This window comes from Tenrec ecaudatus (assembly GCF_050624435.1).
Source record: "Tenrec ecaudatus isolate mTenEca1 chromosome 5 unlocalized genomic scaffold, mTenEca1.hap1 SUPER_5_unloc_5, whole genome shotgun sequence".
Classification (NCBI taxonomy): domain Eukaryota; kingdom Metazoa; phylum Chordata; class Mammalia; order Afrosoricida; family Tenrecidae; genus Tenrec; species Tenrec ecaudatus.
In genome coordinates, this window is record NW_027457603.1 from 979,121 (window position 1) to 1,006,713 (window position 27,593).

General features: G+C 47.1%; 2 long non-coding RNA genes across 2 annotated transcripts in view; both read left to right on the top strand.

Moving 5' to 3' along the window:
• LOC142435885 (uncharacterized) overlaps positions 1-27,593 on the top strand; it is a 240,223-nt gene that overhangs the window by 91,136 nt on the left and 121,494 nt on the right. The window lies entirely within an intron of this gene.
• On the top strand, positions 376-10,314 carry LOC142435881 (uncharacterized). The gene is made up of 2 exons (XR_012781637.1): positions 376-1,803; positions 2,964-10,314. It is a non-coding gene; the product is annotated as an uncharacterized LOC142435881 (long non-coding RNA).

Genomic DNA, 27,593 nt, shown 5'->3' on the forward strand with positions numbered 1-27,593 from the left:
AAATTCTGCTTGCTCAACAAATGGTGTTGGACAAACTGAGATACCGTATGTAGGAAAATGAAGCAAGCCCCAAACCTTCCCCCATGCACAGAAATTAACTGAAGAGGGGTTAAAACCTGAAAGTAAACCTCCGGGCTATCATAATCAATTTTTCGATGACCTCATCGGTCAGAAATCATTGTAGGAACGCCAAAGCGTTCTTGTGTTCAACGTCTACATACATAGCAGGTGCTCCAGTAAAGGGGAATCTTGGTGGAGCTGGCTCATCCATTCCTGAAGAGAGTAGAGCACCACGTTGGCCCATCACAGAGCTCAGGTGTAGAATCTTCCTCACTGTCATCCTTTATCTCAGCAGTGTCAGTGTTGGATTATGAATTTCCCAAAGAACCAGTATCGCTCAATTCTGTGCACAATGCTGACTCACTCTCGCTGTTATTTCACTGGTCTAAAAACCCATTTAGGTTAAAATGACACTTTTTTGATGCCATGACCTAAAATTTTTAGTGAGAAAATGTTCCTAATGACATTACTTGGGTCTTCCTCTAATCCTGATGCCATGTTCTTTTTCACATAGGCCAGCTTCTTGTATAAATTGCTCAGCATACAGATGGAATAAAAACAGTGAAAGGATACAACCCTGATGCACACCTTTTCTGATTTTAAACCATGCAGTATCACCTTGTCCTGTTCACAGTCTCACCTGGTTCTATCTCTTGGCCTTTGTATAAGCTCCATATGAGTACAATGAAGTGTTGTGCAATGCCCATTCTTTTCCATGGTATCCCCAAGATCCACCTCCTTCCACTCGTGGTTTCCAGAACGTGGGGTTGGGACAAAGCCTGGATAGTCTCATGGCAAGACCAGATCAGGAATGGAGCTGAGCCGGGAGCAGCTTTATTTGCTTGCTCCAGGGAAAGTCTGCCAGGGGCTTTCTACAAATGATAAAGGTGAATCCCTCTCTCGTTACCCACTGATCATCTCTGAGCCTCTTGCTCTCATATCCCTTGCACAGACCTCTACCATTAGATGGACAATTAGGTAACGTTTGAACACTTTTCTGATGCTGAGCCTGGGGAGCAACTAATAGCTGAGTAAATATTGATTGAAAGATGGTGAGTGGAAGAAAATAGCTTTGCCAGGTCCAGGTTGTGATGGAGATGAGAGTGTTACCAAATCCTGCTGTCCCCATGGTGGGTTTGCTGTATTGTGCCCAGTCCTGAAAGTCTGAGCCAGGGGTTTTAACATGGCCCCTTTCAAAACATATAGGTGGAATTCTTGGACCATGAGCTGTCCTTAGAGTGTGGCTTTACCAAGGTGATGTCCGCCCTGGAACGAAACAACCCAAGAACCTAGATCTTTGTGAAGGTGTTGGTAAGGGATGCCGCGGAAATCATAAACTTGACTGAAAGCAAAGGAAACTTTGCCTTCATGTGTCTGCAGCTGGACGAAGTGGTGCTGGAGCACACCCTCCTTTGCGATTCTTCTTGTTCTTTTTATGAGCTGCTCCCTGGCCTGTGCAGTCCCGTAAATCTGGAAACTCTTTGCTGGTGGGGGCAATTGTTATATCCTCCCCCCAGATCCAGATGTCTTGTCCATGGTCAGTGCGCAATCCTTGTTAGCCAGAGGAGTGGGGCATCTAAAGGCAGGCAGGGGTCACATACTTTTTTTCTACACTTTCTAGAAAGACCAGAGCTAAACATCTTGCAGCCCTTTTCATGTCCTCTTTCTTTTCTGTATTTATTTTCCAGGAAAGAGGAGAAGAAACGCGACAGCATCTACTGACAGCAAGTCAAATGCCATCGTGTGTGTTCAGAGGGCAGGCTGGTTCTCATTTGCCTAACTCATCAGTCCCATCGTGCCATGTCCATGTTAGATTGTTTAGGGAAACAGATGACATATGTTATGATGCTAAATAAGCTGAAACAGTGCCAGGATGGAGGCAGAAGGGGTTTATTTGTTTGTTTTTAAATGAAGCATGGCTTTCTAGTGACTTATTGTGGTGGGGAAGGGGGGCACCGAGGGCAACAAGACATGGTTGTGACAGTGGTCTGGGAATTGAGACAAATCATTGCTTCTGCAGCAGAGATGAGCTGCCTCTGACCTGTCAGTTACTTGCAGGGAGACTCTGCATTTGGTCAGACAAGTCTTAGTTGGAGATGGTACCAGCTTTCCTCCTGAGCCTCTGTGGTTCCCTTTGGACTACACAGGCCCGAATCGCTTTTAGCTGAGCAACAGCAAATGGCAACACAGACTTGCCATATTGCTCTTTTGCGTACACTCTTTAAAAATCGTACTAAATATACATGCATCAAAACATTCGTCACTTCCACGCTCTACAAGATTATAACTAAGTGGCATTCTGCATGTTGTTCATATTATCATCCTTACCCATTCCAAAATTATGTCATCACCCTTATGGAAGCTCAGTATCGTCTCAGGGATGGCACTTCCCCTCCAGGCCCTACTGGGTTAGGCTGGGTTGACTAGAGAAATAAATCCAAGGACACTCATATAGGTATAAGAAAGACTCCACCTCACTTATTTGTCCAATTGACATGGCATTATGTAACAACCATACTTACCTTCCTACCTATCCCTGGAAACAATTGGGATATGTTTGTCTCTATTCATTTTCCTAGCCTAGATATTTCTTGTAAGTGGAATTAAGCAAAATGTGTCCTTTTTGAAGCTGATTTATTTCACTCAGCATAATGCTTATGAGGTTCATTCCTCTTGTAGCCTGTGTCAAGAGTTCATTTCTCTTTATGGCTGAGTAGTAGTCCATTGTATATACCATAGGCAACATGTTTGACTTATCCATTCACCTATTGATGGGTATTTAGACCGTTGACACGTTTGCGAGATTGGGAATAATGTTGCAAGGGCCATCTGTGTATTTGTATCTATTTATGCGCTTGCTTTTAATTGCTTATATCCTTCATTTCCTTTTCTTTCCTTGTTAGACTCAGTATGATCCCCTTCTGCCCATCCTCTAGCCTCACAACCTCTGTGTCTGATGTGCCAGGATCTCACCAGGAGCCTTAACACCAAGATTCTGAGCCCTGACTGACCATTCTGATCATCCAGGGAATTGAATATTCCGGAGCACACAGAAGATGAAGTTATCAAAACTCCTTAGGCATAACCGAACAACTGGAGGGAGTGCTTTATTGGGCTTGGGGGCTGGGGATTATAGTTGTGAAGGACACCAAGGACAATTGTCATTACCTAGACTGTAAAGACTATGGTCGACATCCACGCTGGTGAGTAGCAGCTGGATCTCAGAAGCTCACAAGTGGCCATCTAGGTGGCAAGTATTGTCACCCTCACTCTGGAGGAAAGAGTGGTGAGTGGACCACATGAACATTAGACTTCATGACTCTGAGCACAGAATAACTAGATGATCTCCAACTATCAATTCCAACTTCTTTGAAAGGGATCACATCAAAAGGTCCTAGATAGTGAAGCAAAATTCACAGTCATAAAAGAGACCAGGCTTATTGGCTGGATAGGGACTAACAGAACCTCTGAAATGATGGTCCTTATTCACTAAGTTTGAAAATGAACTCCTACCTGTGGTTCAATATTCAGCCAAATAATAGATTGGTCTATAATGGGAGCAATTACACAAGTGAGGCACACAAACCTGAAAACAGCAAACCATTTGATCTCAAAAGGGCAGTATTAATCCAAGGCCCAAGTTCAGAAGGGTAGGAAGAGAGGAGGAAGGGAAACAGAAGACATAAGTAGGGAGTGGAATAAGTCATATTATATTGTGGAGATTGCAATAAGTGGCATAAAACACAATGTGTATGAATTGTTGAATAAAAAACTGATGATCTTGGTAAACCTTCACCCAATTCACAATAAAAACTTATGAGAGAGAAAAAAATCCAAGCACCTAGGCTGCATTCCAGACCAATAAAATCGGACTCAGTGGAGATGGGACAAAGATGTCTTTTGGACAGCTCTCTGGCAATCCCAATGAGCACACAGGCTGATACCCACCATCTGGAAACTATGGGGTAGCTGCTTCTCCGGTAATGCCTCGGGGGAGCGCTTGGGTCCGTCAAAGAATGCGGGATGATGAAGGGGCAAAGGTCATCAAACCTCACCCACAGCTTTACACTGGGGGGCTGCTCTCTGAGGAATGTGGGAAGGGTCCACTTGCATGCTGTCTCTGTGCAGCAGATCCAACAGACTCAACACCTTTCCAAAGCTGGCAAGAAAGTCCGAGAGACTAGATGTGGGCACCACGCTGTGAGTTTCCCAGAAGGCACGAGACAGATTGAGAGCAGTCACGGGAACACAGACTCCTCCGGAAATGCTGCCATGCGCAGAACATGCATCTCTAATTTCATTTCACACTGACTCAAGCATTCAGTCCTTTTTACGAAAACCCAGCTTCTCATTACAGTAACCGGTTTAAAATGACAATCTTCTGTTGAGCAAGTCTAAGAAATGACCTTCCTTTATTTTACATGGTAAAAAAATTCAGTTTCCTAGGCCGATGGGCTCTAGGGACAGGTGTTTTTATGTACTAGACATGGCTTTCAAAGTTCTTCAATTGCCTAAATTAATAACGACTTTTTTCCTTTGGCTTTTCTAAGGGACACATTAATTTCAATCTTTTTCTAAGGAAGTGAATCTCTAGCTATCTCATTGGGATAACTTTCTGCCTTCAGAGTAGAATTTGAAATAATCTGCAAGGTTACCCCTTCCCCACCCTGCCCCAGCAGCCCAGCCTCTTTCTTCCTTCCGGCCTCCAGCCACCGGGGTTTGGTTGGGAAAGGAGATGCAGAAGGGAGTCTCTGGATTTTTCTATCTAAAGGTTGGCCACAACCCCCAGTAGACCAAATGTAATTCATTATGGGGGGTTTTGGTTTTACTACTTTAAGAGTTATCCTTAGGGAAATTACAAACAAACAGAAATAGGAAGACTTTATATTTTATTAAGGGATGTACTGCTCAGTCTCATTATATTTTAAAAGACAAAGTATAAAAAAAAATCTGGCTCCGTTTAAAATGTCCTGACTAGCAGAACTTAAAATACACAAATCTTAACATGAAAGTCTAGATGAATAAATAAAATAAACAACGAAACAGCTTTCTCAGGAAAAGCCATAATAAAGAGCTCGACTACTTTTTGAGCTGTTTAAGATGCTCGTGTTAAAGGGAAAAGAGTATCATTGTTGACTTTGAAATGTAGAACCATTTGCTTAATTCAGTGATGCTAAAATGGGCAGTTTGGCTGAAGAAAGAAATTGGCTTGTAGCATTTGATGAGCAATTTCTTCTTTTGAATATAGAAATGACCAGGGATGCGGACACGCTTTTTATTCTTTTGAGGACCCTCTAACCAAGAAATCTTTTAAATGATCATTACACAGTGAATGCCTGGAGGCTCTGGAAACTATTATTTTGACATTATTATAAGCTCAAAATGATTCACCAATGCAAAAGAAGAAGAGAAAAAGCAATTAAATACTAAGCTGTAAACGCTGGAAGCTTTTCTGTGCTGAAAATAATTGAACAGAGTTTTTTCTTTTTTTAAGTAATAGTGTCCAAAGAGATTCAATGATCTTATTGCTTATGGATTTGGAGCTTAACTATATTCCTTATTTTAAATTTGATATTAGAATAGCAAGATTATAGACCATGATACAGTGTGACTTGGAGAAGTATCATTTCATTAAATTATCAAGTTAAGGCTCAAGGAGCCTGGTGGAATGTGTGTGACCATGAGGCCGGCCAGTTGGAATCCGCTAGTGGCTCACAGAGAAAGATGCGGTTCTCAGCTCCTGTAAAGATTTAGAACTTCGGGAACCCACAGGCATAGTTCTACGTTGTCCTTTCAGGGGTCCTCAAACTTTTTAAACAGCAGGCCAGTTCATTGTCCCTCAAACCCGCTGGAGGGCCGGATGATAGTTTAAAAATAAAACTATGCACAAATGCCTATGCGCACTGCACATACCTAATTTGAAGTTTAAAAAAACGGGGCAAAAACACCCGGCGTGCTGAATAAATGTCCTCTGAGGGCCATGCGGCCCGCAGGCCATAGTTTGAGGACCCCCTAGATTGATATAAGTCAGAATTGACTTGATAGTGTTAGGTTTCTGGGGTGGTTGACCTCAGTTCTTGCTTAGCAACGCTGAAAGAATTCATATGGCAGAAGCAGTTTTGTAAATCCAAGTGAATGTTATGGAAGAAAGTTTCAGGTATCGCAGTCCCCAAAAGTCCCCAGTATCTCCGGAAAGCACGCTGGGCTGCATGGCAGGGGTGGGGAAAGTTTGCAGCTGAATATGGCGGTTTCATGGGAGGAATACCTGAGCAGGAGTGCAGAACCAGCTGAGGAGCCACGGCAGGAACCCCCAAGGGCCTCACCCTCCACTTGCAGAGCACGTGAACAAGGGAGGGTGACAAGGAGCCCAGGCCTACTTCTATCACCTCCCAACACCACTGGAGGACATTGGTCGATCGTATTGGTTGATTTCGGTGCACTTTTGTGAAGTCCTATTCTGTATGACCAGGTGGACCTTCCACCTGGGTCTACATGACTTGGGTCAGAGCATGCTCAGTTCTGAATTTTGCCATAGGTGTCTAATGAGTGTGCCTGATGTATTTCCAACCCCTTTGTTGTGGCCTGGACAGCTCAATTTCGTTTAGTGCTGGCATTTGGGAAGACAAGCCCTAATCTAGCAACCTGTCAATAGCAGTAAGTGAATGGAATTACAACTCAACTCATAGCCATAAATTCAATTCGGACTCATAGTGACCCGAGAGGACAGGGCAGAATTTCCCCCTCAGGATTTCTGGGGCTGGAATTCTTTACAGGAATAAAAGTCTCTTTTTTCTCCCTCCCAATGGCTCCAAAGGACTGACCTTGCAAGGAGATGTCCAGCGGGTGCCAGCAGGCTCCTTCATTGAAAATCTCTGCTAGTTTCTGAAGCGGGAGGGAAATTTTGAGGAGGCCGTCTGCGGCAGAGTTAACTCCCCATTAAAGCCAATGAGCTTTTCCACATCTCTCAAAAAACAAACAAAAAAACCTAAAGTGACTACTTCAGATTAATATGCTGTAGGTAGAACCACCTCCCACTCACCAAACCAAACCAATCAACCAACCAAACAAACAAACAAACAAACAAAAAAAAAAACCCAAATCCTGTTGCCTTCAAGTCAGTTCTGACTCATGCTCACCCCTTGTGGTACAGAGTACAATTGTTGCATGAGGTTGGCTAGGCTGTACCCTTTATGAAAACAGATGACTCCTTCCTTTTGTGGTACAGCTAGGTGGTTTGAACTGATAACCTTTATATAAGCAGCCCTATCCAGCGATCTATGTCAACTAAAGTGTCAAAGCATGTAAAGACTGATCCACAACCCCCACTTCTCTCTTCCTCTTCTGTGATGACCTGGAATCCACCTTTTGATCTGGTGGCACCATATTTGTGAAGCAGCCCGAATCACTGACGGACGGTGTGCAGGACAAACACCCTGTAGAATTGCCCTTCCAGTGTCAGAATTTGCATGAACAAGAATAAACTTCTAGATTTTAAGCCACTGAGGTTCCAGGGGTAGCTTCTTTCTGCAGAACAGACTAGGCTATCCTGCCTGATCATCTCTTCACAGGGTTTTTGTGGAGAGCTACTGGAGCAGCTCGATCCAGGGGAGCTGCCAAAGCAGATACCTACACTTTATCTGGGATTGTAGGTTGTAGTACCAAAGTTTTTATTTGCCCGGGAGGCACTGAGTAAATTTTTTTTCTTCTGAAAACAGGACAATATGTAAGTAAGTTTGGAGACATATGTAGCTGGAGCTGAAAGTCCTCTTACCTTGCAGTTTTCTTTGGTAGAGATAGACTTGTTCTTAATGAAACCCATGACAGTCAGTGTCACAAATGACTTCTGAGGAGAGGCCAAACAGCTAAGTCAAGGCCAGCCTACCATTCTCTTAAATGCTGTCTCATGCTCTCATCTGCTCTGACGTGTCTGCTCAGGGGCATGTGGCAGCCACTAGGCGGGCCTTACCATTGGCACTGAAAATCATTGTAGGGGATATTAGAGGATTTACATCAAGAAGACCTGACTTCCTGGCCATTGCTCGGGGGCCACAGTTCCCAAGACAATCAGTGTCAAGGGCAAAACAAAATAAAACATGACGAGGGCTCTGGGGCTGGGTTGAGCTGGATATGTAACCAAAGCCCCTTTCTACCAGAATCTTCCCAAGAGGAGATTGCTCTTTTCCATAGCTAAACAATTTCCATAGCTAAACGTTCTGCTGAGGAACCTTCTGGGAAGCAGAAGAAAATAAATCTGCCTTCCTTTGAATTAAGCTGGGTTGGGTCCAAGCCCTGTGTAGTGTCTATTCTTCTCATAACATCTAAAGGAGTCTGATTTCACCATTCTTAGCTATTAAAAAAAAAGTTCCAGGCACAATAATTCAATTTAAAATTACACACCAGGAGTAGTTCATATTTAATACACTTTATACAGGTATTACAGGTACAAGGGACATACTTGTTAACTGCCAGGTTGCTGGCTTGAACCAACCAGCTACTCCACAGGAGGTACTGTGTTTCTGTGAAGATTTACAGCTTGGAAGCCCACTGGGAGAGCTCTCCTCTGGCTTGAGTCTGAAGGTGCTTGACAGCAGTAGCCTTTTGTTTTTATAGAGGTAAAAAGCTTTCTTTTTTTTTTGGTATAAAGCTTTTTAGAACAACAAAAACAATTCCTTTTGGAAGTAAGCCAGAGCTAAAACCACAAGTTACATGCTTTACTTTTTTTCTGTCCTGCAGCTGGCAGCCACCCTTTCATCGATTGTGCACACCAGCATGGTGGTGAAGTGGTGAACTCTGCGCTCTCATTCCCCTGGCTTCACACTCGGTCTCCTCACTCATCGTGTGGCTTCACCCAACGCACGGAGCCTCCTGCAGGCTCCTCTCCCAGCGTGTGTAAAAGTGCGAAGGAGACAGACTTCCTCAGAGCTGTGCTTTAGAGAGAATCCTCCTCACATACTCAGCACCGCCTTGAATAGGGCAGCACTGCATACATGACAGCTACTTGATGATTGTTGATGGTGGTGGTGGTGTGTTTGTACGGATAAAAAAAGAGCCCTGAATGGTTATGTAACAAGTAAGGGAATAAATAGATCTTCCTTCATCCACCTTCATCTTTCATTGTTCTATCACTCTCTGATTGCAATATTAGAGGCTAAAATGGGCAGAATTCCCACCTCTGAACAAAGTTTGTGCACATGGGTGTGCATGCTTGTGTGTCCATGTGAGTGGGCCTGTACAATGTGTGTGCACGTGTGTGTGCACATGTGCACTGGAGCGTGGCAGCAGCAGGGGAGGCGCCTGTCTCTGTTCAGCAGTATCTGACGGCTGCTGCAGGTGTAATGAGAAGTGATTGATGATCTGTTCAGGGAGCTCCTGGGGTGGACTCAGGGAAGGAGCAGCAAAGAAGACATACTCATCTCCCCTGTATTTAGATGAGGTGACGGAGGTGGGTGGTAGAGGAGCAGCTACTCAGTAATGAGATCACAGGGGAAAGGCCTTGGATGAGGTGCCAGACAGCCCTGCTTTCCCAGAGAGGGTGGGGACTGGGAATGAGGCTGCATCCTGCCTAATCAGTTACAGTTGCTCTGTCACTCTGGGGAGGGAGGCAGATGAGGCAGGGAGCTTCCGGAATCTCTCATCTCCAGTCCTTCTAGGTGGATGTGGGAGCGTGTGAGGACGGCCACACTGGAGGGTCAGGGTTGATCGCCTTGCAGTGTGGAGCCCGGCCTGGACCTGCGTTGTGAAGGGTGACTAAGGAGCTCTGGGGGCAGGGTTCTGGGTGGGGGCTTTGTCTACTAAGACCCACAGCCGCGCCCTGTGTCGCAATGTTGGCATGCAATGTGCAAAGACTTGAGACAACGTGAAATGGACCATCCACTTCACTTGGAAAGACAGGAGGGCTGAAAATCAGATTGGGAGATCTGATCTCGTTTGCTGCACAGTTGTGAGAGGAGATATTCCTGGCTTCTCTCATGTTGGGAACCGGACATAATCAGCCTGACAAAACCAAGGCCATATTGCCTGCCCAGCAGGGCTAAAGCCACGTCACCTCAACCTTATCTCTACCCTGACACACACCAGATGGCCCACCCTTGTCTGCTCCAGCACCGGACATTCCAACTGCAGACTTGCGGCCGCCTGCCCTGTGTGCTCTACACCCCCGCCCTTCCTTTTTTTTATCTCCCCTTTGAACTCCCTTGTTTGCCTCACCCTTTATAGAGAGGCTTGTGTAGCAATAAACTCAGACCTTGACAAGAATCTGCTTGGTCTCGCTCCTCTCTCTCGCCCGTTTCTCTTTCAGGCTGGGTCCTCCTTGGAACCCCTCGAATAACTGAGTCCCTCTGGCATGAAGGAGGTGATACGAATGCATTGATAGCCTAGTATCTGTCAGCTGGGAGCCACAACATAGTGAGAGCCCTTATTAATCATTTGGAGATTAGCTGAGGGGTGGGAGAAGCCAGGCATGAGGCTTTCCAGGGCTGCTCAGCATGCACAGGAGTCCTTTCCTGGGTTGGACAGAGGTGCTGCCATCTGAAAGCTCAGATAGAGCAGTTGGAAAATTAACTGACCTGGTACAAGATCTATTTACATATATCAAAAGATCCTGGGTAATAACATCTCATGTTTGTGCAGCATGCCACATTTGTCAAAGGGCTTTCTCATTTACTGTCTTACTTGGTCCTCAAACTAAGAGGCCTTTGGGCAGCTATTGCTGTTTAATTTTGGGCGTGGTAACAGCTTTGGGTATAGTACTGGGCTTGGAATCAGGCTGTGCAACCCACAGCAGGTCACTTAGCTGCTCTGGATTGGCTTTCTTCCTCTACGAAGGTCAGCGCTTGGACTAGACCATTTTCCCAGTGGCAGCTCTGCTGACATTTTGGCCAACATCCTTCTTGTGGGGCTGTGTTGTTCCCTGCACCAGGATGCTAAGCGAGCATCCCTGGTCTTAGCCCACTAGATGGCAGTGGGACTCCCTTCTTCAGAATGTCTCCAGGCATGGCCAAATGTCCCCAGCAGAGCATGCTGCTGGGCTGGCGCACGGCAGGATGATGCACTCAATGAGTTGGATTTTAAGTTTTCAGGTACTTTACATGTCTGCACAGGGAGACTACATCAACAATTACCCAGCAGTCAATGGGTCATCACTGACCCTCTCTATAATTCCAACTGAGATCATGAAGCACCGACTGAGTTTCTGAGCTTAGCACCCTGCATGGCACAAGTTGTTTAGCACTCAGCTACAAACTAAAAGGTTGGCAGTTCAAACCTATCCAGAGGCCTCTTAAACAAAATCCTGGTGGTCTGCTTCAGAAGAGTTGGAGCCATGAACACCCCATGGAGTGAAGAGATATAAACATGAATGTGGATGTGACTCTAGGTATAGCTAGAACCATGGAATCAACTACATCATGGAATCAACTTCAACTCCTGGCCTCCTTGTGTGTCCAAGAAGAACTGTGCTCCCCAGGGTCTTGAAAGGCTGCTTGGTCTGAAGTAGATTTGCAGGCCCTTCTTTCTACGTGCCGCTGGGTGGCCTCAACCTTCCAAGCATGCTATTAAAAGCCAATCCGTCACCTGTGTGCATCACTGAAGACACACGGACACAGGGAGCAATGCCCTGGCTGGGGCACTGGAACAGCGCTGGCATGCAGTGAGTGCTGCCCAGTTAGCGAACAGGTCTTCCCTTGGTACTTTCTCAGGTCTGTGTGAAGCTTTCTAAGCATCCAGAGTTCTCGGCCTGATTCTGCTGCCAACTTGCAGTGTGACTTCGAGCTAGTCTCTTGCCCTCTCTGGGCTTGATAACAAAAGCAGGGCAGGCCAGCCACAAATATCGTGTGGCTAGCAGGGGAAAGCAGTTGAGGACACAATTGCAGATGGAGTTCATCCTTTGGACTCATCGCCCCTCCTCCCTAACACCCCCCCCCCACTACACACACACACCTTTTCAACTGCACCAGATGGGTTTTAACTTTCCGGCACCAGAAAAGCAGACCTTGAGTTTTTTCCTTTATGGAATGTAGGCCACCCCTGCTTATGTGTCACATTCAGTCCTCGTTCTTCTCCCTACTCTTGTCCCTCCTCCAGTCTTCAACAAGTGACTGCAGGGCGGTTTCCCAGCAGGGCTGTGCTCAAAGATTCATAATGCTGGGTTTTCCTTTAGTTCTCCACAGTCTGGGGCTTGGGACAATCCAGGCATTACCTTATCAACTGCTCATTTTAGGGGGGAAGGACGGGGGCACTGGAAACACCACATGGGGCCCAATCCTTCTCTGCACGCATGTGAGGGGTTTCCAGGAGCTCGAATTTCAACTTAAGTGATTTATTTTTTGTTGTTTAATCGCGTGCCTGTCATCTGCTGGACATTTCTTCTACAGTGTTTTGTTGTTGTTAACCCCATTTCTAAGATCAGAGATAGAAGGGTCAGGCACAATAGGCAGTTAAATTGACTCAATCTGGGCTGTGAACCTGCTTCTGTCTGGTTCCTCATAGCCCTCAGTCATTTTAATGGAGGTGTTGTGAAGGGTGTGGGTTCAGCAGCCACACACTGCCTCATCTCGCCTCCTCGTTGATAGGCTGTGTACCCTTATGTGAGTTGTTTAATCTCCTACCAAGCTTGTGAGAGCACTACTTTTATTAGCTTCAATTTACCGAGGCTGTGAGAGGTCAGGGGAGCGAAGGCTTACAGATTGCCTGGCATATAATATGCTAATGATAGTCAAGATATATAACTAAGCATGTCTCTGTTCTTGGTTCTGTCAGTACCTGGTGTGTCCACAAAGGAGAAACCTGGTTTCCTGCTATTTTGAGCATCTAGTGTGAATGGCAGGAGATAAGTCACATGCTAATGAACCCTTGTGGTGTATTGGTTAAGCACCCTGGGGCCCGGCTATCAAAAGATATAGTGTCCAGGGTCTTAAAGACTGGAAGATAAACAAGGGGCCATCTAGCTAAGAAACAACAAAGCCCACATGGAAAAAGCACACCAGCCTACCCCAACATGATCGCTGAAGACAAAGCGGGTGCATAAGCAAATGTGGGCATGTTTTCTTGATGTGCACTCACCCTTTACATAAAACTCTCTCTTATACATACGCGTTTCTGTGGATTTGTTTCGCTAAGGCACCCAGACTAACATAAGCAGCATGGAACGCATTTAAGAAGCCTAGACAAGGGCAGGGCAGGATATTTGGAGGGACTGGATCCAGAATTAGAGAGGAAGGGGTGCTGGAGGTGAAACGGGCTGCTAGCTCCCTGTCCCAAGGAGGACAATGAGACTGCTGGCTCCCATGAAGATTTACAGTCTTGAAAACTCCATATAGGGTCACTGTGGTTGGAATCCACTGGACGGCAGTGGCCTTTTGGGATTGAAGGTGGAAGCCACCAACGGCTTCCTGCCATTGAGCCAAGGAGCCTCCGGAGAGTGTGGGAACTTCTGGAATACAGCGAACAACCTCTGCACATCTGCTTTTCGTGCTGCCCAAGTCATGCATTGACATTTTTCCAAAAGTGAACCATCACAGCTGCTCTCTCAGGAAGCTGGGGGCTGAGCCCGCTGGTTCCACTCCGTCAGCATTTCTGGTCCGGGTACCTGCCCTCTGCCCCGGCACAGGCAATGGGCTTTTGGAAGCAGTGCTCCCTGGGTAGTGGGTGTGATTTGGCTCCTCTGGCCTAACATGATGAATGCTGAGAGGGGGTGGATACTAGGGGGTTAAGCTCCCTGACCTTTCCCTAGCCCAGGGGAAAACTTACTATTTAAAGTAAGTTTTAGACAGAATCTTTAGAAAGATAAATTGTTTACTTAATGTACACAATTACTCCCCAACACATCTGTTTTGTGTCTGCTCAACTCAACCTCATAGGCTATGGATGACCTTGAGCAAGTTTTTAAAGTCACAATGGGTTTCTACCAGGATTGAGAGTTCAGCTCTCTCAACTCTCCAACTGGTTATTAGCACCATAGTCTCATTTCTATTTATGGATTTACTTTGTTTGAGGGAAAAAAGACTCCCAATTCAACTATATTTTATTAGGAACTCCTTTGCTATGTTTTACACAAGAAAAAGGCACAAACCGCTGTTCTGGATGAAGGAGAGCATCCGCATGAGGCCCCAATGGTGTCGGAAGGACCCACAGCCACAGTTACTTAAATAAAATGACACCCATTCTGTCCTGCTGACTCTGACTCATAGTGACTCTGTGTAGAGATCCTGAAGTTGCTACCTTTACAGGAAGCAATAACCTCATCTTTCTCCTGTGGAATGACTAGTGGCTTTGAACCAGCGACCTTGCTGTTAATAGTCCAACACTATCCAGCATCACCACCTGAGCTCCTGAAAGCTTAAATGAGACATGGAAAACAAACACCTTTGTCACAAAACTGTCCCTGAAGACAGATCAATTCATGGAGTTGCGGGAGGGCCTGTGAGAGCATGAGCGGGACCTTCATTGGGATGTGCACACGACCGTATATCGCTGAGTCTGGCCCGGGGAGTGGACGCAAGCACACTGCCTGATGGACAAGCTTTCTACTGCCAGTCAGCAGTAGGAAGGAACTCAATGGTGGCTGAATGTGTGGCCCCTCAAAATGGATTTAGGGTCTCCACATAGACTCTCACTGTGAGCCACAGCCTATTGCTCAAAATTTAAGCTCAAATATGACTTAAATGCCTAACATTCTGTTTCCTTAAACTAGAGTACTGCCAGGATCAACTAGAGGCCTGGATGACCTATTAGGTCTGAACAACGATCTCAAATCACTTCACATGATCCATTCCACCAGTCATGTCACCAGTCGCGCCTCCTCACTTACCCATTCCAGAGACTGTGCCTGTATAACCTATCGACTAACACATTCCCACATGTCGTGATTATGAAACCAACCATCATGCTGGAATAAGGACCAATCACGATGTAAGGGGCAGGGTCAGTGGGAAAGCAAGATAGGGTCTGAGGGGAGCCAAGAGGGTCCCATCACTCAATCCCTAAACCTGATCTAATGTCACTAGACTGGGGTCTTCCTCACATCTCAAGGGCACCCGATTCATGATTGAAGTGAATTGTGTTTATTCAATCTTTGTTCTGCTTGCCGTCCTGCTATGCTGCCTCCTCTTCTTGCTTTATGTTGTGGTGACAAATGGCTTGAGAGGGATTTGACATAGGGAGAAAGCCCACCCACATCAACTGTCACCAGAAGCAGACACTAAGTTCATTTCTCTCACCTCACAGAACTATGCACATCAGACACTGGTAGAGCTGCCCGGAAGGGGAACCCTTAGTGCAGTGGTTCTCACCCTGTGGGTTGCGACCCCTTTGGGAGTCATATGACCCTTTCACAGGGCTCGTCCAATTCATAACTGTAGCAAAATTACAGTGATGAAGTAGCAAGAAAATCATTTAATGGTCAGGGGGTCACCACAACAAGAGGACCTATATTAGGAAGGTTGAGAACCACTGCCTGAGTGTGCTTAGGACTTTGCTGCCCTCAGGGTCACCAGACATTCCTGAAGGCAGAGTCACTGCAGGAAGCCCTTCTGGGAAATGCCCTGAAGCCAGGTCTCAACCAACTCCATCCACCCTAACCCTCCTAGATCCTAATCATAGGCCGCTTGGAAATGCTCTCTGCCACTTCAAAGACTGTAAGTCCATGGGAGCAGAAAGCCTCCTCTTTCTCCCTTGGAGTGGTGGCTGGTGAGTTCAAACTGCTCACCTTCTGGCTAACAAAACCCACAGACCAGCTCCCCCTGAGCTCAGTTTGGTTTGCCGCACAGCACACATTGTTGGGAACCTTCTGAAGTAGCTGTGCCATGTGCAGGTTGGGGGATTTCGCACAAGATGCAGAATTCCACCCTCTTTTGGCAAAAATAATTTTTGCAATAGCCTTGTATTCTCTTCTGGATCTGAGTAGCAGCTACTCTCATGCAGTCCTAGCACATACATGCATGCACAGTCCTCCCAACTCCCTAAGGTCTTATGCCGAGTCTGCTCCATGCTTTCCTGTGTCCTATGTGGCGCTGTAGGCACCCAAGGCATGGGCTCTGCAGCCTGGGTTCAAATCTCTCCTTTCCACTTCCTCACTGTGTGGTCATAGGCTCATGACTTTATCATCCTGTGCCACTGATTTTTCATCTGTAAAATGAGGCAAGAATAGAGTCCACACATAGGCTTGTTAAGTGAAATAATTGAATTATTATATACAAAAAGCTTAGAACATTGCTCGGCATCTTGCAAATACTGTTAGGTAGCTTAGCATAGGGACTGGGTCATCCATTACATATGCTCAGGTTCAAACTTCCGGCCAGGAAGGGGTGGTACACCTAGGTGGGTGTTACATCTGGATTGGCCCATCTGGGCCAGGTGAATTCAATCCAGCCAATGGGGTTGACCAGGACCATCAACCATGCCTCCCTATGGAGGAATTGAAAAGGCAGGATCTTGACCTCTCCGATGTCTCCCTTCACCCACTTTTCTGTTGTCCGTCCCCCAGGGAGGAGGTCACATGTAGATACTTGTAATCGGTTCCCTCTTTCCAATCCACCCTCCCGCTACCCTCCCAATATCACCACTCACAAATTATCAAGGTTTCTTGAGGGATGGGGGAGCGGGGAGGAAGGGGTAAAAATGAGGACTTGATTGATGCCAAGGGCTTATGTGGAGGCAAATGTTTTGAGAATAATGAGGGCAGTGAGTGTACAATGTGCTTTACACAATTGATGTATGTATGGATTGTGATAAGAATTGTATGAGCCCCTAATAAAACGATTTCAAAAAAAAAGAAAAGAAAGAAAAGGCAGGATCCTGGAGCCCACGTAGTGACTTTCTCTCCAGCAGCTTCTAGGCAAGCTGTGCAGGGGTGAGGGGCCCTGAGGTGCCTGTGTAAACCTGAAACTTCTTCTCTCAAAAAACTCACTTGGATCACAATCCAGACTGCGGAGTGAATTCTTTCTCTCGCGAAGCCAAGGACTGAGGTATATTTCTCCCACGAGAGATCTAACAATAGTATCTCTTATTATATCATTAGGAGCCCTGGTGGTGTAGTGGACTATGCATTAACCTGCTAATCGCAAGGTCAAGGGTTTGAACTGACTAGCCCGTCCGTGGGAGAAATATGAGGTTGTCTATTTCTGTAAGGCAATGGTTCTCAACCTTCTGAATGCCGCCACCCTTTAATACAGTTCATGTTGTGGTCACCTGCAACCATAAAATTATTTTCATTGCTACTTTATAACTGTAATTTTGCTATCGTTATGAATTGGATGACCCCTGTTAAAGGGTTATTTGATCCCCAAAGGGGTCGCGACCCACAGGTTGCGACCCCTGCTGTAAGGATTTAAAGTCTCAAAACCCCAAAGGGGCAGATCTTTGTCCTATTGGGAGTCAATAAAATGGTAGTTAGGTTTTTTTCTGCATCAGTATCAGATTCTGGTGGCAATCTCAGTCATCCTGCATTGTGGTCTGGTTTGAACTCCGGAAATGACTGCCCTGGTTTGAGGTGAGGGCCACGGTGCTTCAGTGGTAGACCTCTCATCGACTTTCACCGGGAAGACCCGGGTTTGATTTGCAGCCAATGTGCCCGAGACTGTCAGTGAAGGTTTGTGTGTTGCTATGACACTGAGCAGGCTTCAGTGGTGTTTCCAGACTGAAACAGAATAATGAAGAAAGACCTGATCATCCCCATCCACACATTGACCTATGGCCCACCACTGTTGGCTTCCTCTCCCAGTCCTGGTGGTAGCACAGATAGGCACAGTTTGCTCCACTGCCCATGAGGTGCCCATGAGAGGCTGACGCGACAACCACAGTCAAGATCAACAGCTTAAACTCCATTCTGGGTCTATGGAAACAAGAACAACCTTCTGAATTGAGGTTGCATTGCTATTTGGGACTGGGAGGATGCCTTTGTGATATGGATTGCACTCTGGATCCCAAGGGGGACTTTTAAACACAGCCACATAGCAGCTCCGGAAATTGCCATAGTGAGAAGGCAGGTTTAAAAAAATTTAAAAAAAGCTTTTACTGGCTTGCTCAAAGGAGGCTGCGGGTAGATTGGGGGGTGGAAAACTCCTCTGGAAATGGAAAATTTTTTATCCTTACATATGCATCATTTCTTCTGGTCCTGAAAGAAAACACAAAGCAGAGGAGAGGAGGAAACGGAGACTGGCAGTCATCTTGTTGGTATTCCCACAGCACCCCCTCCTTAAGCGCTTGCTGCCATCTCATCCAACTCCACTCAGTGTATTTTCACCCGGCAGTGATGCAGAAATGTCTGCGTACTCCAGTTTTATTGTAGTCTGGCAGCGTTTATGGCTTTGACGTTCAACTGAGCATGGCAGGACGTCTAGAAGCAATTATAACCAGCACCTGCTCTGTCTGTGCGATGGGCAGGCAGTGACGGATTCCCAGCCTCCGGAACACTAGTGTTCCCTCCCAGCTCAGGATAATGACGGTGACACTCGGCCCCCTTGTTGTCTGGGGAGCTCAAGGAGCTCTCCTCTGAAACCTCAACTTATGGGCATTTCTTTGAGTGAAGACATCAAATTAGTGACTGGAAAGGAAGGCGTAGGAGATGATTATTGGCCACAAGACAAGCCTTAATCGCCTCCAGAGAGCATGTCTCCTAAGTGCCAAGTGTGGAGAGGGAGGAAACAATTGATCACAAATGGAATAGACTCTGAGTCTCGCCACACAATGTGTGTGTGTGGTCACTGAGGCGGCAACATTATGACTGGGGATGGATACGGTTTGTGCAGCCGTGATTGCCATCCAGAATGTGGCATGCTATTGTGAAAAATGATTTTTTATTCTGAGCAAATCTCTGCTTCCACTTGCTTTAATGCTTCGCCGGAGAGCAGGGGACTCTGGGAGGGGTGGGGGGCGCACAGGGCTGGGCTGACCTCAGGAACTCATGTGTAAAGGGCTTTTTCTCACTTGGAAGCAGGCTGTTCTTTCTGGTAAAGCTTGTTTGTGAACCTTGCCACATCTGCGTCCGAAGAGGGAACTGAAGGTGACAAATGCCATGAGGAGCCCCGGGCACATCTTGTTTCATTTGAATCCCAGTTTTACCTTTCTGGGTTCTGAAGCATCAGATGGGTGCCAAACGCTTCCACGGACAACTAAAGCTGAACAAGGTGGAGGCAGATGAAGAGCAACGGGAGGTTGGTGTTTGGGAGACTGAATACTTGGGCTTCCTAGGCCAGTCCAGTTGGTGGTTAGAGCCCTATTTCAGATTCCACTGTAATCTCCTAGTGTCCAAGGACCAAGTGGCTCCTAAGTCCAGAATTTCTGTTGCATGTGTCACCAAGGAGGAGTTGGGCTAAAATGCATTGAAGAATAAAGCAGGAGCTTGGCTTATGAATCCACTCTCTGATTCTGAAATTTCAAAGGCTCCGTGCACAGACATTTCAACACTGAAAGCACAGCAGGGAAAACCAAAGACTTGGGCTTCCTCCTTGTCCCTCTTTTCGGGCTTTTACGGTTTTCCAAGGCGCCTCCCTGAGCCGAGTGTTGTATAGGTCAGGTTTAAAGATGTCCTAGTTCCGAGGGACTTGCTGTTCTGCTTTCTTTTTCAGGGAGACCTGGTTTCTTGTCTTGTGGCCAAACACAGAGCACAGATGTCTGTGGGCCTCCTCCCTTTCCCCTGACCTTTGCTCTCTTCTCTGGATACACTACTGACCTGTTCTCCCTTACAAGATCTGAACTGCTCACAAACTTCGATGAATTCTCATCCTAGCAAGAAGCATCTGAGCATCTTATTAGAGCCTGTATGAGTTCTGTTCTGGATGCTTATTTGTGCAACTTCAGGGTCTGGCATGGAAACATTCCATGTCCACAGACCCGCACAAATAATATAAACTCCAACAGTAGTTTAAGGTTTAAGGTGGTAACAGGGAACGCTGGGGCCTGTGGCTCCTGGTGAACCTCACAGGCTGTCTAAAGGGGCTACTTCCATCTCAATGTAACCATACAGGAATGTAGACCTGTTAGGTAGCAAGACAAGGGGTTGTTCCTCTCCATGCTTAGGGGGCCCCCTACAGGAGGTTGGAAGCCAATGCAGGCTAAAGGGCATGCACCAATTCAAGGCCAAGCCAGGAGAGCTTAATTGACGCCTCACAGCTGAAAGCCCTTAAAAGGCTGGAACCTTCCCTTCAGCTGCTTCTCTGCCTTCCGCTCAGCAGGGCTGGGTGTGCAGTGTCATGAGGGTGCCCGTGTTCAGTTTACTGTAACGCCGGAACCTTCTTCTCTCCTGTATATAAACCCACTCGGATCACCAACCAGGCTTTGGTGTGAATTTCTTTCTAGTGTGTAGCCAAGGACCGAGACATTTCCCACCCGAGAAACCTACAGACCCAGACTTACAATAAACCCATATGTGTGTGTGTGTGTGTGTGTGTGTGTGTGTGTGATACACACACACACACACACACACATATATGGCAAGAGGTGAACAGGTCTAGCCAGCAATGGTGAAGAGGGCCCTGGGATTGAGATTGAGAACGATTCTGAAGTAGAATCCATAACCCTTAGAAATGTATTGGCCTGCTATACCAATCCAATTACCCTCAACCTTCTTCAAAGAATTGGAAAAACTGACCACCAACTTCATATGGAGAGGGAAGAAACCCAGAATTAGCAGAGAACTCCTCAAGAAGAAGGACACAATTGGAGGACTCGCCCTACCTGATTTCAATGCCTACTACACAGCTACAGTGGTCAAAACAGCATGGTACTGGCATAATGATAGACACTCAGACCAGTGGAAAAGAATAGAAAGCCCAGGAGTAAAATCATCAGCATATAGACAACTGATCTTCGACAAGGGTTCCAAAAATGTCAAGTGGGAAGCAGATGCCCTCTTTAATAAGTGGTGCTGGAAACAATGGATATCCACATGTAGAAAGTTGAAATAAGACGTCTACCTCACCCCATGCACAAGAATACACTCAAGGTGGATCACAGATCTAGAAGTCAAACCCCAAACCATCAGGACCATTAAGGAGGGAATTGGGACTAATCTCAGAGTACTGGCCCAGGGAGCACATAGGCTCACTGCAACAGGGAAGGGGACACACACAGGTGAATTGGAAATCGACAAATGGGATCTAATAAGAATAAAATGCATGTGCACCTCGAAAGACTTTGCCAAGAGGGTGACAAGGCAACCCACAGACTGGGAGAAGATTTTTAGTAATGACACATCAGACAAAGGGCTCATTACTAAAATCTACAACACCATCATGACCTGCAAAAAGAGGAAAACAGTTAACCCCCTAAGGAAGTGGGCAAAAGAAATGAGAAGAACTTTCACTAGAGAGGAGATCAATATGGCCAATAAACATATGAGAAAGTGCTCGAAGTCCCTTGCCATAAGAGAAATGCAAATCAAAACAACCATGAGATACCACCTAACACCCCTGAGGCTAGCCCAGATCAGTAAATCAGAGAGCAACAAGTGTTGGAGGGGCTGTGGTGAAGTAGGAACCCTCCTCCACTGCTGGTGGTCGTGTACATTTGTACAGCCACTGTGGAAAGCAATCTGGCGATACCTAAAGAAAATGGAAATTGATCTACCTCATGACCCAGCCATCCCTCTACTGGGCATATACCCGGTTGAAGCAGCAAATAAAACACGACCAGTCATATGCGCTCTAATGTTTATTGCGGCACAATTCACAATGGCAAAGACTTTGAAACAGCCTAAGTTTCCATCGACAGACGAGTGGATTAGCAAACTTTGGCACATACACACAATGGAGTATTATGCAGCACTGAAAAGCACCGATGAGCACATGAAACACGTTATTTCATGGGAAGAGCTGGAAGGAATTATGTTAAGCGAGGTAAGCCAGACCCAAAGGGACAGGTACAACATGAGTCCCCTGAGGTAAGTACAATCAGCATGACAGAAATAGAAGAATAAACATCCATCCCACAATAAACGGCAGGAAGCATAGATAGTTGGAGGGAGGACAGGCCACACCTAGGGAGGTACATAAGAGCCCAGCATAAAGAAGGGGTAGTGGGGTAGGGAGAGGGAGAACCAGGAGGGGGAGAATCCGAATGGATGGTATGGGGGGGGCAGGGTACTAACCCACCCGGGGGAGAGTATCGGTTATGTCCCCACAGATTTGGAACATGCATACGGACCCCAACACGACACACCAAACAAGGAGGACAACGCAAAGTACAGAGGTCTACACAAAGAGGCTGGACGACAAGCCGGCCCAAACCAGAATTAGGCCGACCCCCACACTCGAAGGGAATACCACAGAAAACAAAAATAGATCGTCTGGAGTGGGAAAGGAACTGACCCACCACACCACATCCAGAAGGAAGCTGAAACAAAAGAAGGAGAAAGGACATAGTGGAGTACACCTGGGTCCACCAAGCCCAAAGTCGATAGACCAGCTAGAAGAGCCCATCATACAGAGAGGACCATTCAGCTGACCACACTACGAGATATGACATCCTGCACCAACACATGGCCCTACACGGGACAGCACCTGAGACACAATGGGGGATGGGCAACTGAGCTGACCCCGCCACACTGAGGCAAACACTGGGGACATGCAATGGAGCAGCGGAGGAAGCAGAGCAAAGGGAGCCCGAGGGAGTAGAAAGGATGGCCTTCTGGGCCAGGACGTGGCGCCTCACAAGCTACACCTAGAAAACACTCCTGAAGGCCAATGAAAGGACCTTGAACTACTAGCAATTTTTTCTTTTAATATTTGCTATCTTTTTGTTTAGTCTTTTTAAACTTGTTTTGTTTTTTTACCCAGTAAATTTTGTATGTTAGTGGCTTTTCTGCTTATCAGCGTGTCGATGTTGCTTCTGTCAAAGCCATGTTCTTATGGGCCACTTGGGCGCAGTCAAAGTCATATCCATTTGTATGCACGTATTACTATGTCAGCAGGTCCACCTAGACAAGATAGGCTGGACAAATAATGAGAGAAGAAAACAACAGGACCAACGGTCCTGGAGGGACATGAGAGCGTGGGAGGTAGGGGAAGGGAGGAGGTGTCGCCCAACACAGGGACAAGGGAACAGCGAATGGTTCAAAACCAGAGGAGGGAGGGGAGGGGAGGACTGGAAGGGAGTGACCAAGAGCAAGGTAACTGAGAGGAACTACTGAATCCAGAATGAAGGCTAAACATGGTAATGGGTCGGGAGGAAAGCGAAAGGAAATAGAGGAAAGGAGTAGGAGGCAAAGTGCATACAGAGAAGCCTAAATACAGACATGTACATATGTAAACATATTTATGATTATGGGGGCAATAGATTTATATGCATATATTTATAGGTTCAGTAGTAGGGTAGCAGATGGACATTGGGCCTCCTCATGCATAATCCCCCAATACAATAGCACCTCGCCCTGCTAAGCAGCCATTGCAGGATACCCATCTTCCCGACATGATCACTGAAGACAGCCGTGTGTGTAAGCAAATGTGGTGAAGAAAGCTGATGGTGCCCGGCTTATCAAAAAAAGATATAGTGTCTGGGGTCTTAAAGGCTTGAAGGCAAATAAGCGGCCATCTAGCTCAGAAGCAACAAAGCCCACAGAGAAGAAGCACACGGCCTAAGCGAATACAAGGTGTTGAATGGACCATGTAGCAGATACAAAGGAACAAAAACAATCATTGTGTGATCACCTCTCTCACATAATGGCTGAAGACGAAAGTGTGCATAAGCAAGTGTGGTGAAGAAGGCGGATGGTGCCCGGCTACCGAGAGATGTAGCGTCTGGGGACTTAAAGGCTTGAACGCAAACAAGCGGCCATCTAGCCCAGAAGCAACCGAGCCCACACGGAAGCAGCACACCAACATAGGTGATCATGAAGGACAGAGGAGACCAGGTCTCCAACATCAAAGGTGGGGTGGTGGTGAGAATCACATCACCGTGAAAGAGGGGGAGTGCATGATGGGGACCCAACGCCCACCTGTAGACAGCTGGACCCCCTTCCAGAGGGGTAGTGAGGAGGAGATGGGCCACTCAGGGTTCAGTGTAGCAACAATGAAACTCAAAACCTTCCTCTAGTTCCTGAACGCTTCCTCCCCTCCCAATCATCATGACCCCAATCCTACCTTGCCTTGCGGACCTGGTTATACCAGAGGATGTACAGCGGTGCAGTGGGGATCTGGAGGCACAGGGAATCTAGGACAGACGAACCCCTCAACACCAGCTGTGGGAGTGGCGACACCAGGAGGGAAGGGCATGTAGAAAGGGAGAACCGATCTCAGAGATCTATGTGTAACCTCCTCTCTGGGAGATTGGCAAGGGGGAGGCGGGTGAGGGGAGACGCCGGGGAGTGTAAGATAAGATGTAATAATTATTTATAAATTATCAAGGGACCAGGGGTGGGATCGGGGAGGGAGGGGGATGGGGGGAAAAAAAGGGAAACCGAGCTGATTCCAGGAACCCAAGTGGAAGGTGAATTATGAGAGTGATGAGTGCAACGAATGTATAAGGGTGCTTTGCTCAATTGATGTATGTACAGATTGTGATAAGAGCCTTATGAGCCCCAATAAAACGATTAAAATAAATAAATAAATAATGAAAGAAAAAAAAAAAGAAATGTATTGGCCTTAGGGGAGGGGCAAAGAGGGCTGGATTGAGAAAGTCTGTGGCATCCAGTTCTGACTTGACTTTTGGATCCAGAATCTTTCAGGAGTCATGGCCTTGCCCTCCAGCCAGAACTTCCAATAACCGTCTTCTCAGAGCCTTGTTAAATTCTCATAATACGTTACACCTGCCATCCTGTGAGCAGCTACCAAACCCAGGCACTTTTTTCTTTCTTTTTTTTTTTTTTTAACAGGAACAATAAAGTTTATTGAACCGTAGCTTAGTACAGGCGCTGGGGTTTCCCCACGGTGCTCTTAATGTACAAAGCACGGATATTCTGCCAATTCTTCTTCAGCAGCGAAACCAAAAAGTTGACAGCCAAGTGGATGTTGTACACGAGTTCATCATCTGTCATCTTCACATGGCCAACTGCCACTGCCAGACACAGCACCTTCTTCATCTGGAACTTGAAGGTGGACTTCACCTCGTCGACCTTGGCCACCATGTTCTCATTGTGGGTCAGCAGGGAAGGGAATTTCCCGGCCTTGTTCAGGCCCGGGCCCAGAATTCGAGGAATCTGCTTGATCAGGGTCTCTGAGGCCAAAAAGGCATCATACTTCTTGGCCAGCTTTTTGACCAACTTCTTATTCTTGTTGAGCTTCTTGAGCGCCTCGATGTCCATGTGAGGGATCTCCACGGCCTTCGCTTGTCGCAGTGCTGCTGGTCCCCAAGGACACACACTGAGAACTTGGGGCGCGGGGTGGACTTAAGCCTGACGGTGCCAGAGAAGCGTTTGTCCTTCTGAGGGTCGTAGTTCTTCAGGCTGATCTGCAGCTCCACCGTCTCCAAAAACTTCCGGCGCTTGCGCTGGTTCCTGTGCAGGACTTCCCGCACCGCCTCGTAGAGGGTGTCGCGAGAGACTTTGGTACTCATGGTTCCTAGCGCTGCGGCAACCGGAAAAGAGACCCAGGCACCTTTTTCAAAGACAAGCTCGCTCTCTCTACCCTTAAGAGCAGGTAGTTTTTGGATGATGGATATGAGATACCACAGAAGGCAAATCTGTAATCTTCCATGATGCCCAAAACATGCTGTCACAACCAGGACCCATGACAATCCCTCAGTTTCCTAAATTGCTTCACTGTTGCTTTTTAATTAATATATGACATTAACTTGTCATATATTGATAACAGGGAGGACCCTGAACTAGATGAATAAATTAAAGCTCTCCTCATCCTGTGCTTTTATATGAATGTGTTAATTATTTTTGTCATTAGGGAGAATGATGGAGGGATGGAGCAATACCAAACGGAGTTTGACAAAGTGTTGTGTTTGCTGCGGGAAACATGGTGCGTGTCACATACAATCTGTCACCCAGTGAGTCTGCAATTAACACCAAGGGACCAAGGTAGGATTCCCGGTAATAAATAGCCTTCCTCCCAGATGCTAGTGGAGACCCAGCAGGACCCACTGTTGTGTTGTAGCAGTTGTACACGGGACCTTATGGGAGACAGAGCTGGTGTTTGAAATGAGTTTTGTTTGTCCCCAGTTGGCTCAGATTTGTTTTTTAGATAGCATAATCACTAACATTTAAACACAGGGTGATGTCACGTAACAATCTGCAGCTTCTGAGAAATGGAGAGGCCTGACTTTGCTGGTTGACAGTGCACCTCTGGAAGACAAGGGGGACCACAGAGGGACTGGGGGGGGCAGGCAGATGTGGTGATCGGAGTTTGGAATCCTTGTTTTCCACGTAGAGGTGGCAAGGAGTTCAAGGGTTCAGAAATTGAGGAGGGAAGTTCCAGAAGACAAGTCTGTGTGGTCCATAATAAACCAATATAGGGGTTGAGATTTCAATCCGTTGGCTATTTATTTTGTGCCTGGTAGCCAACCAGCCCAGAATTCCTGACCTCGCCGACCGTGTGAAACAAGGACCATTCCAGAATTACATAGAAGCAAGCATGGAAGCAAGGGCATCCACCACCCCGAATGCGTAGGGGTCAGGAACCAAGTGCTTTCTGTAGAACAGCCCCAGAAGGCAGACCTTTGGCTGGAAAACCTGTTAGGGAGCTAGCATAGGGACTGGCAGGCCCATTACACAAGCTCAGAGGTCTGAGCTACCGGCTCATGAAGTAGAGGCTCACTGCATGCTCAGAAGTTCAGGTTTCCAGCCAGCAGGGGGAGCTACGCCTGGGTGGGCGCTGTACCTGCATTGGCTCACCTAGGCCAGGTGAATTCAATTCAACAACACAGCCAATGAGGTCGAACTACGTCATCGACCACGCCTCCCTAACCGCTCATAAAACTCAAGAGGATCCCAAACCAGGCCTCGGCGTGAGCTGTTTCTGGCGTGGAGCCGAGGACCGAGGCACACCTGCCCCAGGTGAGGTCCAACAGAAGCGGTGATGTTCGAACAGAAGCGGTGCTGTGTGACTGGAAGCTATGAGGTAAGCCGGCCCCAGGAGTGGGCCTTCCCATGCTGGTCTCACGGGTTGTGGGCCCCTCTGGGCTCCTTTCACCTCACCACCCTTGGGAGAATTGTTGGGTTGAGTTCACCTGGCCTAGGTGAGCCAATCCAAGTGGCGCCCCACCCAATACAGTGGAGGTCCCTGGGGACGCTTGTAGCGTATTGCCGCAGCCCCAGCCTTTTGTGTCGGTCTTTGCGCCATTTCTTGCTGGTGTCAGTCTTTGCGCCGTTTCCTGCTGGTGTCGGTCTTTGCGCCGTTTCTTGCTGGTGTCGGTCTTTGCGCCGTTTCTTGCTGGTGTCGGTCTTTGCGCCGTTTCTTGCTGGTGTCGGTCTTTGCGCCGTTTCTTGCTGGTGTCGGACTTTCCGCCGTTTCTTGCTGGTGTCGGTCTTTGCGCCGTTTCTTGCTGGTGTCGGTCTTTGCGCCGTTTCTTGCTGGTGTCTGTCTTTGCGCCATTTCTTGCTGGTGTCGGTCTTTGCGCCGTTTCTTGCTGGTGTCGGTCTTTGCGCCGTTTCTTGCTGG